Below are 16393 nucleotides of genomic sequence, written 5' to 3' on the forward strand. Positions count from 1 at the left end.
AGTGGGAGGCCCGCGTACCACACACACACAAAAAAAGTCCGCAATAGAATACCTTTAATGAGAAGTATTTGTGGCCTATATGAATAAAAAATGATAGAGCTTTGAGAGAATTAGAAGTAGAAATTATGCTTCTGTATATCAAAAATAGTGCTTCAAGGAAGTCAGCTACTTCCAAATTATTTTATAGATTTAATGCAATTCCAGTGAAAATCGTAATGAAATTTTGATTTGGTTTGCTTTTCAACTTGGCACAATCATCCTAAAGTTCATCTGGGAGGTTAAATACACATAAAAAATGTACAGAATATTTTGAAAGAAAGAGAAATGAGTTACACAAGATATACTAGACATTGAACCATATTTTAAAACTATGATGTCTAAAATATTGTAATGCTGATATAGGAATAGAACAATCATTGAATGAAATATCCAAGAAATATAACATTTTACATATCTTAGTACATATTAAAAGACTAAATTACAATATAATTTGAAATGAATAATTCGGTAATTTTTATTGAAATAAATAGTTGAATTTAACCTTGCAATTATACTCTTGGGACTCTCTTTTATGGAAGTAATCCTAAAATGGGGTAGGGCAAAAATATTAATTGTAGCTTTATTCATAATTATATAAAATTTGAAACAACCTAAACACTGAGTAGGGAATTAGTTAAGACAACATAGTTAATTTACAACTCACAAGTAGGAATATTATGCTGTTATTAAAATGATTATAACTAGTATGTCATTATAAGGGATAATGCTTGTGAATTTTATGTTAAGTGAAATATAGGAAGTAAAATCACATAAATGGTGTGATTCTGACTACAGAAACATAAAGATAACTGTAAAGGGAATAATAGGAAATACATATGCCAATATGTTAATTGTAATTATGTGTTTTATTGTAGTCTGAGTAGAATTTTTTATATTTATAACTTATAAAAATGAGCATTTTCATTAATTTTTTTCAATAATTATATCAATATTTTAAAAATTCATAGCCAATTTTTCAAAATTCATAGGAAATTTTTTTGAAAAAGATTGCTATTATTAAGATCCTGGTTGTATTATACTGAAGGTTTGGTGAACATGCCAAGTGCTTATTTCTTTCATGAGCTTGTGAGTTTCAGTTATATCTTCTCTACACTTTCAAGTATCCAGCTCAAAGAATAGTAATAGATGTTTAACCATATTTTAAAGGTGCAGTAATTATATAGTGTAATACTGATATAGGGATAGATAACATTAATTAAATATACAGGAAATGTAACTTCTTTTAGCCTCTGAATTTGGCAGTGAATCTCAAAATTCTGTTTGTATCAAAATTGTCTGATCCCAACCCCATAGATTCTAAGTGCAATACAGTTCTGCTATGTGTTTCTTAAAGGCAGTGGTTATAAGGCAGCAATTCTCCAACTTTACCCTGTATCAGAATCACAGCGGGCTTGTGATTCCTTCAGTTACTCTTTGTGTGACCTTAGGCAAGTTACCTAATTCTCTGTGTCTCAGGATCCTCCTCTGGAGAGGAACTGAGGATAATAATAGTACCTTCTTCATGGGGTTATGATAATTATGTGCATTAATATATGTAACTTGCCTGTACCACATACAGTTAGTACTGAATTAATATCTGCTATCATTATGCTAATGATCTTATTACAGAGGAAAAGTATGTAACATTTATCAAGGATTTGTTATGTGTTAGGAATTCTATTAGGCACATTAAAGATATAAATGCATTATCTCATTTATTCTTCATATCTGTCCAATGAGTTAGAAGTTGTCATACTCATTTTACAGCTGGGAGAAGTGAGGTCCAGAAAGATTGAGCTGGCTGGATATGACTGAGAAGAAAAGCCTTGGGGTTGCAAATTCCCCAGAGAGAAAGTTAAGTCATGTGCCAGTAAATGTTGGGATTAGGATAGAAAATGTGTGGTTTATTATAAAGACCGTCCCGTTAGTTTGTAAATTTTAAGTGTGCAAATTTTAAAAGTGCACCTGGGTTTTTCTGGATTCATGTTAGGATATTTTGATATAGTAGGTCTGGAATGGGGCCCAGGAATATTCAGTTACAACAAGAGCCCCAGGGGATTCTGAGCTTGTGGTCTGAGGACCACAGTTTGAGAGACTAGCTAATGTTCTGAAATAACTATGGAAAGATATTGTGAAGTAATCACAGAACGTTTTAAAATGTGCTTAAGGTTGTATATAGCAAGCTAGTACCTGAACTGAAACTAGTATCTAGGTACCCTGACACTTAATCCATTGCTCTTTTTCAATCCAGAGACCTCAGACCTAGGTTTTCTCTGAGCCCAGAATCCAGTCAGCTGGGCCTTAGCAAAGCTGCTGTAGGCGAGAGGCCTTGTTTATTTTAAAGTGGAGCCCAGACCAGCTGAGAAGCTGGATGGCTCTAATTGTCTGCATAAACTTTTCTTGTGAAATGTCTCGAAAAGAAAAGAGTTACCCTGTTAGATATAAACCTCTTTTCTTAAGAAATTTTGTTGTAATTGGAAGGACTGTTTTTGCTACAAATTTCAATGCCCTGGTTAAATTCTCACGAAGTTCTAGTGCTGTTCTGAAATATTTTCTAAGTTGTTGATCATCCTAAACAACTGTTCCTCTTCAGTCCTACCCACGCATAGCCAGATGTTTCTAGAGGATGGTGAGCTAATGGAAAGAGCAAAACTTTGCAGTCAGAAAATATTGGTGTGTCTTGTCATGCTGTTTACCAGCTAAGGGACTCTGGGCAAATCTCTGATCATCTCCATACTTGAGTGTCTTCACTTAAAAACTTGAGAGAGGGGCTTCCCTGGTGGCGGTGGTTGAGAATCTGCCTGCTAATGCAGGGGACACGGGTTCCAGCCCTGGTCTGGGAAGATCCCACATGCCGCGGAGCAACTAGGCCCGTGAGCCACAACTACTGAGCCTGCGCGTCTGGAGCCTGTGCTCTGCAACAAGAGAGGCCGCAATAGTGAGAGGCCCGCGCACTGCGATGAAGAGTGGCCCCCGGCTTGCCACAACTACAGAAAGCCCTCGCACAGAAACAAAGACCCAACACAGCCAAAAATAAATAAATAAAGTAAAAAATGATGAGGCCTTCCCAGTTTGAAACATGATTAGCCAAAAAATGATTAAAAAAAAAAAAAACTTGAGAGAAAGGTATTAGTGCTTAATATCAGAATTTGGGTAAAAGGATTTTGCTGATTGCTCTGTGATATTCAATCTTTAGTTAGCATTAGGTTCATTTTTATTGTCTGATGCTACCATATTCATTTCTGAAGCCCCAGATTTGGGGATAATCATGTTTCTTCCTCAGAAACATATGTGACACAACAGTGGCTGTGGAGCTTTCTCAGACACAGGTTTCTTAACTGGTGAGGCAAGAACTGCTGAAAGTAATAACAAATGAAGGTTAATGCTGTTTTATTTGCTGTTAAGACTGGCATTTTGCACAATGTAATGGACTCTCAGTATATCAGATTTCTTGTAGAGAAATTCATAAAGAAATGGAAGTTATAAAATCAAGATGATGCTTACTTGTTCTTCTGGAATAATGATGTTTAGATATTCGTAAAGGATGCTGTCAATGTTTATTCATCCCCTTCCTGCCTCCCTTCCCTTTTTCCTTCCTTCCATTTATTTCTCACTTATTTATTCCCATTCTGGAAATGACTTATAAAAATAATTTTAAACATTCTGGGTTTGTGGCAGGTTTATCAACTTCTACATGCTTAAATTATCTTCCTTGATAATGAATTAGAGACTTAGATAAAGAAAGGCTCCTGCTTCTTACCTGAAGTAGACATTTGGTGATTCATCATGTGAAAAGAGAAAAGGATTTATCAAAGCAACACCCAGCTAGATAAAATCATCCTACCTCTCATTCAGTCTATAGGGCACCATTGAGCACAGTAAGTTAACACGAGATAAGATATCTTGTGCAAAGAAATCCTTAATGTTGCTTGTTTAGCCATAGATATATAAATTAGGATACTGTGTTGCTCATTTAGAAGCTTAAATAAACTGAACTTGATATTTTAAAATTCAGACTTCACTTTGGCATTTAAATGACTTGTGATTATTTCCAAGAAATGATTATTTCCAAGTAGCATAATAATCCTATACAGATCCAGAAAAGAAAAATCTCCTTTTGAAGTTGCATATAGTATTCTACAAAAATGTTTTTTAAAGTCTTGTAACCATTAATTTTGCAATGAGCTTATTCAGGGAAATGATTGCTTGCTTTTCTGAAGTTTATGAATTCAAATTCTTGATAAGATTTACTGTTTTATTATTTGTTACACTTTCTTCAGGACAGTAATTGTGTCTCATTTATCTTTATAATCCCAGTACTAGCACTGTGTATACTGTATACTGGGTGATCTGGAAATGTTTTTTGAACTGCTACTTTGTTCTTTATTGGAAACTCAGAATGGGAGGCTTTGGGAAGTTTCTTTATAATGTTATGTTTTATTTCCCCAAAGTACCACCTATTTTTTTCAGCTAAAAGAAGTTCCATTTAAGCACAAAACTTGACATTCAGATACACCTTAGCTTTGAAAGGATTTGAATACAATTGGAATACAGTAAAGCTAGAGAAGAGAGAAGTTAAGGTGCCTCAAAATATCATGTAATTGGTTTTATGGACTAAATGTGTTCTCCCTAAAATCATATGTTGAAGCACTAACCCCCAATGTGAGTATTAGGAGGTGAGGCCTTTGGGAGGTAATTAGGTTTAGATGAGGTCATGATGGTAGAGTCCCCATAATGGGATTAGTGCCCTTCTCAGAAGATGAAGAGACACCAGAGCTTCTTCTCTCTGCCATATAGGGACACAGGGAGAAGACAACCATCTGTGAACCAGGAAGAGGGCCCTCACCAAGAACCAAATTTGCTGGTGCCTTGATCTTGGACTTTCCAGCCTCCAGAACTGTGAGAAATTCTTATCTGTTGTTTAAACCACCCAGTCTATGGTATTTTATTACATATGCATGAGCTATATGTGAATATTATTTTCAGGTTCTGGGAACTTGATATAAATTAAAACAATCACTTACATTGTAGATAGTATCCTAAGAATAGAATATATTTACTTACCTGTCTACCCAGCTATGCCACATTGTAACTTTTTTGAAAAATTTTTATATAAAAATGTTTTTCCCAAACAGAACTTTAACTTGATTTGAAAACTTAAATTCAAAGGTTTTAGTTTAGACTTTTTTTAAAAGGCCAAAACAGTCTCTATATAGACTGTTTCAAAACATAACATCTTAAGGAAACAGAGGAAATTATTTAAAAGAGAAAAGAATTAGCTTTCAAAAGAAGAAAGGACTGCTTTTGTTTGTTTTTCCCCCTTTCCACAGAATCTAGGATAACTAAAAACATGGGAAATGCCACCTGAAAATGTGGGAGAATTGATTAATACATCTTGTGAACATTGGGCCACAATAAAGGGGTCCTTTCAGGCATCATAAAAATTGTTGCCAGGTGAAGTTGAACAGGTCTTGGCAGCAACATCCCAGAGAGAACCAACCACCTTAGAGAGTATATAACTAAAGAATCCTTTTGTGCACACAAGCTATCCACCATTTAAAAATTCTTAAAACCCCTCATTGCTCATCTTTAATTTAAATATATATATTTCAGAATCAGTAACATTATCAGGTAAGTTTTAGCTTTTTACTTTTAGGCTTTGGTTAGACTGAAAGGATTTAGAAACACAAAATCAGAGCCCTTCAGATAAAGTCCCACACAGTTAAATGCAATTTTGTGTTTGGTTTGAGTTCTTTCCATGTCTCTTCTGCAATCTGTTGACAATAGTTCCACAGACTTACATTCTTTGTATGGATGGTGTATTTTTCTCAATGCCTTCAGTGTAGGCATTAATAAGCTTTAGAAAAGTGTTATTTCTCTCCAAGGCCACTGTTGCTGCCATTGCATTAAAAAAAATGCTTAAGAATCTTGTCTTTCTGTGTTACCTCCTTAACTTTTTTCAGTTTTTTCTTTGAGTTTGCTATAGAAGTTCATAAGTTTGTAAAGTTATTAATCCAGATAAACTTGGAAGGATTTTTCTTTTTTGCTCTGGATTCCTAACAGATAGATGTTAGCTTTGCACAAAGATGAAATCCTGAATGTTGTTAATTTAGATTAAAAAAAGAAGAAGAAAAAGAAAAGAAATGATTTATAGGACTTAGAGTTTAAAACCTTTGCAAAGAACTTGAACAGGTTTTTGACACTCTGATAAAAATTATTTACTTGAGTTCTTTTATTCCGTTTGTTCTACAGCTGTTTGCTTCCAAATTGAAGGTGTTTTTCCCTTGACAGACTCTGTGTGCAGTCCCTGTGATTTTTGCCAGAAATACTCTTTCCTGTTATTTTTTAAATTGCATTACTTAGAAATGCTTCTTTTCCTCCATTACATTTCTTCTGTTTTTAAAATGTCTTTGTGAGTGACTTTAACTGTGTATTACAAATTGGATTTGAGAGATCTGTGCTGGCGTACCTGACTGAAGATCTTTACTGCCTTCTGCCAGTGTATCAAGTTCAGTGAATAGCCATGAAACTTCAGACTGCTCTTCATTTTAAATCCCCTATATTAGCTGCTTTTGAGCACTACTTGCTAATCCCTTGCAATCCAAAGTCATCAAAAAATCATACTGTAATGCTTTTTGTACAATACAGAGATAATTTACAGCATTAGTCAAACAATTTCAAAGGTGTCATTATTTGATAATAACCCCACCCCCAGGGCCATTATTGTACCATATAATGTGACTAATGCGCTGTCATTTCTTTCTGCTGAAACCACAGCCACAAATTGAAGAGTAACACAATCTGGCCTTTGGTTTTCTCAGTCAGCCTGAAAAAACTGGTCATATTTTTAAACTTTAGCAGCTTAATATCTCACTTCAAGTTTTTAAAAAATATTCATAGCTGAGATAGCATTTCCATTGCTATCTGAGTATAATAGATGGTTTATATTCTTGAATGTTATTTGGTTCTGAACCTCATTTCAGTGTTACCTTTTTCTTATGAGATCTAGAGCCAGTGTAAATTTTGGGTTTAATGTGTGTAAGTGGTGATTTTTGAAGATATTATATCCAAATTTAAAAAGTCAAATCTTCACATTTATTTCAGCTATTTCCTATGGGCTCTTTTTTTTTAACTGAGAAAGCTCTTTCATCCATAATTTTCTTTATGACCGTGCCCTCAAGTGACTGTAAACCTCTGTTTATACTCCAATGTGGCTACATGTACCTCTTAGCTTATATGGCCTTATTTTATTTTTCTCTTTACCTAGAATAACCTTTTTCCATTCCCATGTGTTCGTAGTCTATCCAACATTTAAGCCCAGGTCAAATGGTACTTCCTCCATAATGCTTTCCTGAATTCTCCACAAAAAATAATAAATCTCTTTTTCTTCTGAAATCATATAGTACTTTTAACTTCTCATGCTTAATAATTAGGAAAAGTTTAAAAATGTACACCTCTAAGCTCTCCAAAGGTCAGGGATCCTGTCTTATTCATTCTGGAGTGCAAAACTATCACTATATATTGGTTAAAAAAATGAACTATGCATTTAGCAAAACAGTGTTAATTTTGTGGGTAAAAGGACAGATTTACCTAAAATGACTCATTAAAAAAAATTGAAACCATGTTTTACAAATATGCTATATGATAAAAATATCAATTAATAATTATAAGTAAAATTATATATATTTTAGATGATTTCCTAGCATGATAGTTGCGAGTTAAGAAGAGAAAAACAACCAAGGAAACCCTGTCACCAAGAATTATATTGAGCATAAGTGTTGCAGGAGCTGTTAAGAATGAATGGGGTAAGATACTGCTAAGGATTTTTTCAGTGTTTATTTTTTTAAAGTCAGCCACTTTGTTGCTTTTGGTCAAATTAAAAAAAAAAGATTTTAAAGAGTTGTATTTTGATAAATTATGTAATCTATTTGGTGACTTTAAATAGAGAGCTATACCAGTAAAGTTTAAAGAAAGCAAATTCCCCATGGATTCTGAAATCTTTGCATGCCACTGTGATCAGTGACCTGTGCCTCCGAACCTGGGAATGGAGAGAGCATGAGAACGTCAATTGCCCGTAGGCTCCTGCAGATTCTCACTCAGCCCAGGACTCTGCCTCAAAACAGATCAAAAGATTGCATAGATGGGCATCATTATTGACATTAACCTCAACTCATAGCCAGGGACTTGATCCAGGATATCCTAGCTATTCTCTTCTCTTCCTTCTCTAATAAGCAACTTCCTAGTTATTCATCCTTCAAGACCCAAATCAATGCCACCTTCTTTGGAAGGCTTTGCCATGCCTGATTAATTACTTTCTCCTTTGTGCTTTTAAAACACTTGTACCTATACCTGTTACAGAACATACCACAATGTTTATACCTCCTCATCTTCTCTAACGGCCTAGACTCGGAGACTAAGTCTAGATTTCCGTACAAGTTCAGCCACTAGCACGGTTTCTGGCATTTCTGAAGACCCTGTATAAGCAAAGATTTTCCCCTTTCATAATCATAGCACTTCATTTTCTGTTAAACATTGTGTACTATTGTTTTTAAGGCTGCTCTCACTTTCATTTCTATGGAGCCTGCAAAGAAGAGGCGTGGAAGCTCACATTATCAAGGGCATGGTGAATACAGCCAGTTCCCCCGCGCCTCCTGAAAATTATTTGTCAAAGTAACCTGGGAGAAGTGAGAAATTTGCCAGGTCAGAGACATCTAGTTCCCAGCTGGAGGTTTTTTATAGAATTAGGCAGTAGGCGGGGTACTGCCCTCAGGTGCTACCTATTACTAGGCAATCCTTGCAGTGTCCGAATTCCATCCTTCCATAGTCTAGTTCTCATTTCATCTAGCTTATAGCAGGCCTGCTGTCACTTACCATATTGCTTAGGTTCTAGCATGTACACTAAATAATTTTGTATTGTGGCTTCAGTTTTCAGCTTCTTCTTAGTGGTCTCATTTGATGGTTCAGTAATCTCTTGTTCTTCGATATCTTAAGCAAGCCATTGAGTGCCCTTCCAATATTCCCACCGTGCAATTCTTCTGCTTTACTGCACTCATTGGCTTTTCTCCAAAACTTTATTTAAGCTTCACTTGGTCATGGTTTAAAGATACATTGCTGAAGCAGAATGCTTCCACCCTGCCTGGTGCCTACACCCACCACTAATATTTTGGTTCCAAGAAATAAATACAAAGGCCCAACTCTTAAATAAGATTCCTAACAAATATGCTGATAAGAATAACAAACACAAAATAAGACTGAAAATGGCTAAATTTTAACTGGAGAGCACAGTGAAGAATGATGACATCTTTGTGAAAACAACTAATAGTGATTCAGGGAAAATTAGATCTAGTATAAGTAATAAACACAAAATATAACTGACAGCAGCTAAAACTGCACAAGGTGGAATCTGTCATAGACTATAAGTTAACAGAAGAATTAAAGTTTGGTAATATTTAGATTATAGAACATGGAATTTCATAGAAATAATGGCCAAAAGAGCAAATTTACAGTGGTCAAGCTATAATTGATAAAACTTAATATGGACAAAAATTGTTCCAGGAGTCCAGTCTTCAGTTAATTTATATAGAAAAGTGATGGCAATGGATCATTTCAGAAAAATTAAAATGAAAGTGGACAAAAGTAAAAGTGGCTCAAATGCATTGTGTAGAGAATTGATCTATTGGCTAATAAAATTTGCTCTGGTATTTTTTCATCAAAGTCAGTATACTTTGTTTGAAATACTTGTGCTTATAAAAACAGGGTCAAAACATCCCCAGTGTCAGAAATAGCTGGGTTAAATGCCTGTGCACATCTCATGCTGGGAGTCCCCATTCTCTTGAAATCACTGATGCTTCTCTTAGAAGTCACTACATAGGGCCATACATCACTATTAATAAAATGTCAAAATGTGTTTGTGGGTTTGTATATCTTTAGGAAATGAAGAGATTTTTTGAAAAGATATTGGTATTTAGGGATTTCAGTCTTTGTCCATCATTTAAATGAATATTTAGGATATTTTAGAGCATGAGGTGTTAGGGAGAAAACACCTGGGAAACTAAACTGACTTTGTTGTAACTTAGAGGCATTATTCCCCAGTAGTAGTTCCCAGTCACTCTGCAGTATGGAGTCTTTTATCACGCTGTGTGTTTCTGTGGGGACTCCGGCCATCTTGCTTTGGTACTTACAGTAAATCATGATAAAGACAAAGAGAGGAAGCTTGGACTTGCAGAGAGGATAGTAAACAGGTACGGAAAGCCTGGGATGAACTTCAGAAATGCCAGTGATGACTGGGGGCCTGATTTGGTGGCAGTGGTAGGTAAGCTACCATCTAGCTCACTGGGGTCAAATGACTTTTGTAAAGTTCTGTAAGGTGATTAGCACACTCCTGGGGCAATTATTTGTAATAAAATGTTAGAAAGAAGAGCTCTGAAACTTTTCTTAAATAGTTCCTAGGGATATCAAACATTTAAGAGAAATCGTATAGTGCCAGAGGTAAGCTATCAATTTAATTTCACTTGTGGTCCAATCTAGCTTTGGTACCGTGGTGTCCCCTGTCTGCACAGGACTGCTATCTAGCACCAGGCACTAAATAATTGAGTAAGAATTAGTTTCTTGGGTTGTTGAATATGTCAGAAAGTCCCAGCATATGAATGAGGGGATTAAAGAGTGAATACACTAAATGTATAAGGTTGTCTATTTAATATATTTATAAGGCCTCAACATAATTTACAGAGTTTGCATGTAGCTATATATTTATCCAAGGGAGATTTGTTACCTTACGTTTCAAAAAGATTTATTGATTGTGTGTTTATATACAGTTATATATATGTATGTGTGCATGTGTGTGTGTGTGTGTGTGTATCCATCTAGTGATGAGTTGTTACCTAATCACAGTAGGGTTGCTTTCATATATGTCTATATAAAATTTAGAATAAACTGAATAAGAAATATATTTGAGCTTTATTTTTGGACAGAATTATTCTAATGACATATTAAGCTAAGGAATCGATTTTTCCTATATATCTGCCTTACAATTTTTAAACTACCAATAACCATTACTGTCTTAATAGAAATGTAAGAGAAAATGTAAGAGAAAATGAATATGGGAACTTCTCTTTGGGTAAACTAGCCATTCTGATTTAACTGAGTGTAAATAGCCAAAAGCCCTGTTTATTTAGCATCAGGTCTAGAAAAATCTTGTAAAACTCAAATAATCTTGTATATGATGTATCAATGTTATTCTTTGTCAAAAAGCAAGAAGAGCAATGTAAACTTTAGTGCTACTTCCCATTTACATCTCACTGGTAAAAGTGTAAAATGGTCAAATACTTTGAAGAACCGTTTAACAGTATTAAATATGACTGTAAATATATATAAATATCATGACCTGAAGAGTTAATGCAGATTAGTAAGAAAAAAACCATCTCCAGGAAGCCCTCCCTGAAGGGAGGGTCTATGGTTAATAATGGGAATGATTCTAAAGAAATTTTAAGGATTTAATACTTTTATATAATAATTAGGTCATGAAGTTAAAGGAAAAAAGCATTAAATGAGGAGAAAGTGCATAGAAAGTAAGCTTCAGCATATAGAGGTAACATCTCAGTTAGAAGAAAGGTTTAAAAAAAGCCTGCATCAGTCAGGAAATGATAATTACAGGAGTATTTCATCATGAATTTAAAGTGTAATAGATTTACATTATTTGACTTTCAAACTATAATATACAGTATAAATTATACCGATTATTTTTTGTACTGTATTTATTTTGGTTGTGATAAAATGGCAACAGAATAAATTATTAACTAAACTTTGAGACAGAAATATTAATTTTCCTTTTGATTAGTAGGTTAAAATACAGATAAAATAAAATGGATAAAAAGAGTTATGCTTCTTTGTGTTAAAAATCTGCTATCTAAAGAAAAAGCCAGCATGTGGCTATTTCTAAGCACAAGTTTAATGTAATGACTATTCTGTTTCATTGGCTCTTTTTAAGCTAGGCCTCCCTCTGGCACTGCATCAGTAAAGGGATTAGTGAAAAAATATGGGACAGGAAGTCACAGTTCCTAACATCCAGCTGCTTATTCTCAAGTGCAAGTTATATTATTTGAGGACTTGATTTTTCTCTCAGTTGGATGGTAATACCATTGATCTTGGCATAGAATAAGCAAAATTTGGGAATGTATCAAGATACCGATAGATGATTTAAACTTTGTAATTTATGTTACCAATTTTACCCCCATATAAAAGCTTACTAATGACCTTCTTTTCCCTCATTTTTCTTGACAAGAGTATTATAATGTATTAAAACAGAATGTAGAGGAGCCATTCTTCAAACGTTTGCAAGAATCATTCCTACTGTAATTAGGTAACAACTCATCACTAGATGGATTGCTTTTTGTTCACTCTTGCCCTTTTCTAATTTGTTTCCAAAATATTTACTGAAACTCTCTTCATAATGCAAATCTTTCCTCTTTATCAGATTATAGGCTGTTGGCTTAATTTGAGGGAAAGCTACCGACTGAGGTTCCTGTAGAGGAGTTTCATAGAGCAGCAGCTGTGGGAAAGCATAACCCCCCAATTCTTCCTCCTCCCAGACTTAGCAAATGAAGCGTCTGTCACCTTGCACATACTGAGTTCTTTATCAGCAGCAAGGGTTATACAGTCATGGTTGGAAAAAAAAAAAAAACATTATGCTGGGTTTTGTTCAGGATTTGTTTTGAAATTTTCTTTGGAGCTCTGATTGAAAGATGTGTAGAGAGACATGGCTCAGGAGAGGAAATATAAATACTACCTTCTACTGCTCCTATGGTAGTAAATGATGTGCTCCCGTTAGATGCTTCTTCTTAACATCATTCATGATGCTCATACCGCCAGGCATCCTGAGATTTGGAGGCATTGCATTGCACCTTGCTTTGGGTGTCCCTAAGGAGGAATCCTTTGGTGGAGATTCCAATCCTCAGGGATTGGCAGGTTTTCCAGTCTGGTGTCTGATAGCTCCTTCTGTGCACATTTTGAAGTTTCTGGGCATGTAGCAGATACATAAGGGGAAGACATCTGCTTCTCTCTGAAGATCTGAGATTCCATTCTGATGAGTTTTATGCATTAAGGAATGACATGTAGAATTATCTTCATTTTTGGTTGGCTTGGCAATTAAAATTCATATTACATCCCATCACAATTACCCAGGGGAGGAACTCTTCACAAAGTGAACCAAATTCTTTCAATCCCTAAAATCTATATCACAAATTCAACTTATTATATTTTAAGGTTATTTTGTTTTTGAGAATGAACAAGAATTTCTAATGTATAGATAGTTAAAAATTAAGTGTGGCAGCTGTCTGTAGTGCCTGTATCTTTCTGCCTATCTTAGATTATATATTGGTTACACAACTCAGACACTCTCTTCCAGGAGTCAGAGAGACTTGGGCCATGCTCCTTCTTTACTGTACCACACTCTTGCCCCATTGTTGCCAGCAGTTATTTTGTGTTCCAGTTCACCAACTCTCTAACAGAAAGTTGAACAGGTTCTAATGTGGGCAGTGGACCCTTATACCCCTTTCCCTCTTTCCAGGGGATAAAGATGCTATGCAGGAGTCCAGAAATGAGAGGTGACCTGCTCTATAGCATGTGCCTGCCAGAAATCTGTTCACCTTTTGCAATATGACCAGATGTGAGAAGGGGAAAATTTAAGAGGACCTAGAAATATTCTTCTTCTGGGAATTAAGAGCTTGTGAGCTTATGAGAACAGGGAAGTTACTGAGAAAAACTCAGTGCATAGATGGTTGAGAAAGAAAAGAACAACGGGGAATATTAGACCAATGATCTGAAGTTAGCAGCCTGCTGGGATATATCAAAACCTAGGAAATATTAATTAAATTGAAAAGCAAAAACAGAGATAAATAACTGTGTATTTACTTAAATAAACAGGCAGAGTGAAATATCTCTTTTATTCCACTGCCTGCAGAGTAATATCCTAATCTTCAATTTTTAATTGTCCCTAAGTTCTTTCTGGGTACCAGATTTTCTTTCGTATAATGCAACTTTTTCAAATGGCTCTAGGTTATAATCTACATTTCTAAATAGCTTCTATACTATTTTCTAAATGTAAACTTTAATGTAGTAAATGACCCAGGACACATATTCCATTTCTACATTATTGTAACAAAGAATCATGGCTCTGTAGCTTCTGCTCTCTATTCCTTTAAGTCCCTATAATGAATAGTGATAGTTATGGGGGTTGCTGCTCTAATTACAAGAATAATCTAGGCTACTGTAGCCCCAGTCAACCCCTGAGAAGCCTAGATAATGCATTTATTAAGAAACATCTCTGCTCATTAACTATAAACATTAAAAATATAAAGTACTGTCTGTATCTATATAGAAAAAAAAGTGTTACCATTTAACTTCACATAAAGGTTATAGCTCCCTGGGAAATGTGTGCTCTAGTTAAGTATCTGATACTGTACATGCCAATCTGTTCATTTAAAAATCTTTTAAAAATGTCTGTGAGGTCAATACACCATTGTATCAATGCTTTATACACATAGTCATAAAGGGAGCTTACTGGTCAATTTATTCTATTGAATAAACAATATGTATCTTAAGAGTTGCAAAAATATACCTTGAGGTATATTTTAGTTGTCTTTATTTTTCACATTTTTCTAAGGATTTTTTTCTTCTATTACTGTACAGTAAAAACTGTATGCATAAAATAGCTATTCAGATTAGCAACTTCAGCCTCCTTTTCAAAGATAATACAAAATTAGATGGAAATTTTTTCCTCCTGATCCATTTCCTATTTTTTTGCTTCATGGTTAGAATGCCCTGCATAGGCACAATAGAAAAAAAAAAAAAAAGAAGAAAAGAAAACCTCTGAAGGGATCTGATTTTATGTAGCATTTATCAAACAGCTACAAAAATATAAAATATAACTCTTTGTAGAATTTTTATATGAGAAAGAAAACCAACAGGAAAAAATGATTCTAATACTGACTTTTCAATCAATATGAAGTAAATTCAGTTTCATGGAATTACATACCATTTCCACAATTAAATAGATTGCACCTAATTTTTAATTTATTGGCTTATGTTTATTAGTTTTGTCTCCCCATCTAGTCTGGAAAAGCTTTGAAGGGAGGAACCCTATTTTATAAAATGTAAAGTATCAAATAATGAAATTAATTTCTATGTGTAGCAAATGGAAATCTGTCATATTATATTAAAATCATGCATCCTATATTTTATCTTGAGGCAAACAAACAAAACAACACATATATGAGTTAATTCTACTCAGGAATAGCAATTTTATTTCACCAAAATGCAGGTTAAAGTCAGTTTTCCCCTGAGCTATTTAGGGAAAAATATGGAGGTATTTATCCCACTATAAAAAAATAGAAAACATTTGCTAAAGTCCCCATAAGACTAGTGGCTGAAAATATGGCTGTCCTTGTATGTGTGAAAACGTTGATTTTCCTGAAAGTCACTGCACATCTCCAATAACAATTATGGCAACAGATACTAAGGTTTTGTTGGACATGTTTTGAAGTAAAAAGGTATTCTGGGAGATGTTTGGAATAAAAGCAGATAGTCTATTAATTGTACCTTATAAGAATATCAAATATAACTATCAAATAGATAGATCAAATCTATCAAATAGATTGTTCCTTTATTAGTTCAACTGGGAAAACTGATTCAGAAAATATCTGTATTTAGGGCACCCTCTGGCCTGGCTTTTTACCTTTCTCTTGCCACCAATGTCCTGGGACCCTGCTCTTAGGCATCTGTTTCCCAAAGCATATTGTATATAATGTTGGTGGGCAAAAATGATATTTTTATATGTATGTATATAATGTATTAGGATAAAAATAGTCATACAACTGTGTTTTCAGAGTAATTAGCTGAGATTATAATTAAGTTAAAAAGAAAGGTTGTCCCTAAAAACATTAAATAAATAATAGTGTAGATGGTACAGGATATGACAGAAATCATGAATGTTGCCTGCAAAATAGGAAAAGTTCGGGAAGCACCGGCTGAGAGGTGTGCAGGGGTGGTGAGTGAAGGGATGAGGGACTGTGTCTTATTTCACAGGGTGCTGTGTGGAAAACTATGATTAATTCGAAGCACCTTAAAAAGCAAGTGCTTTTCCAGTAGTAAGTGTTATATTTCCAAAATGCCATCAAGTTTGTTATATTGATGTGAATACAAAAAAGGCAAACTTTTAAATCCATAATAGGTGAAAGCATAGGTCATACCAGAGGGAGGACTTTTGCCACAGTTTCATCCAGGAGATTTTGACATCAAGGAACCATTTCTAATATTTATCAGATTATATCAATAGATGCTTTGAAACTAGATTAAGGAC

At 34.6% G+C, this 16393-nt stretch overlaps 1 protein-coding gene across 1 annotated transcript in view; it reads left to right on the forward strand.

Annotated features, from left to right (window-relative positions):
* The window catches only part of RFC3 (replication factor C subunit 3), a 241787-nt gene that overhangs the window by 15708 nt on the left and 209686 nt on the right, over positions 1–16393 (forward strand). Inside the window, exon 2 of the mRNA XM_060079867.1 lies at positions 4837–4938. The gene's annotated coding sequence lies outside the window, so the exon portion shown is untranslated. The remainder of the gene's footprint in view (positions 1–4836; positions 4939–16393) is intronic.

This window comes from Mesoplodon densirostris, chromosome 17, assembly GCF_025265405.1.
Source record: "Mesoplodon densirostris isolate mMesDen1 chromosome 17, mMesDen1 primary haplotype, whole genome shotgun sequence".
NCBI lineage: Eukaryota > Metazoa > Chordata > Mammalia > Artiodactyla > Ziphiidae > Mesoplodon > Mesoplodon densirostris.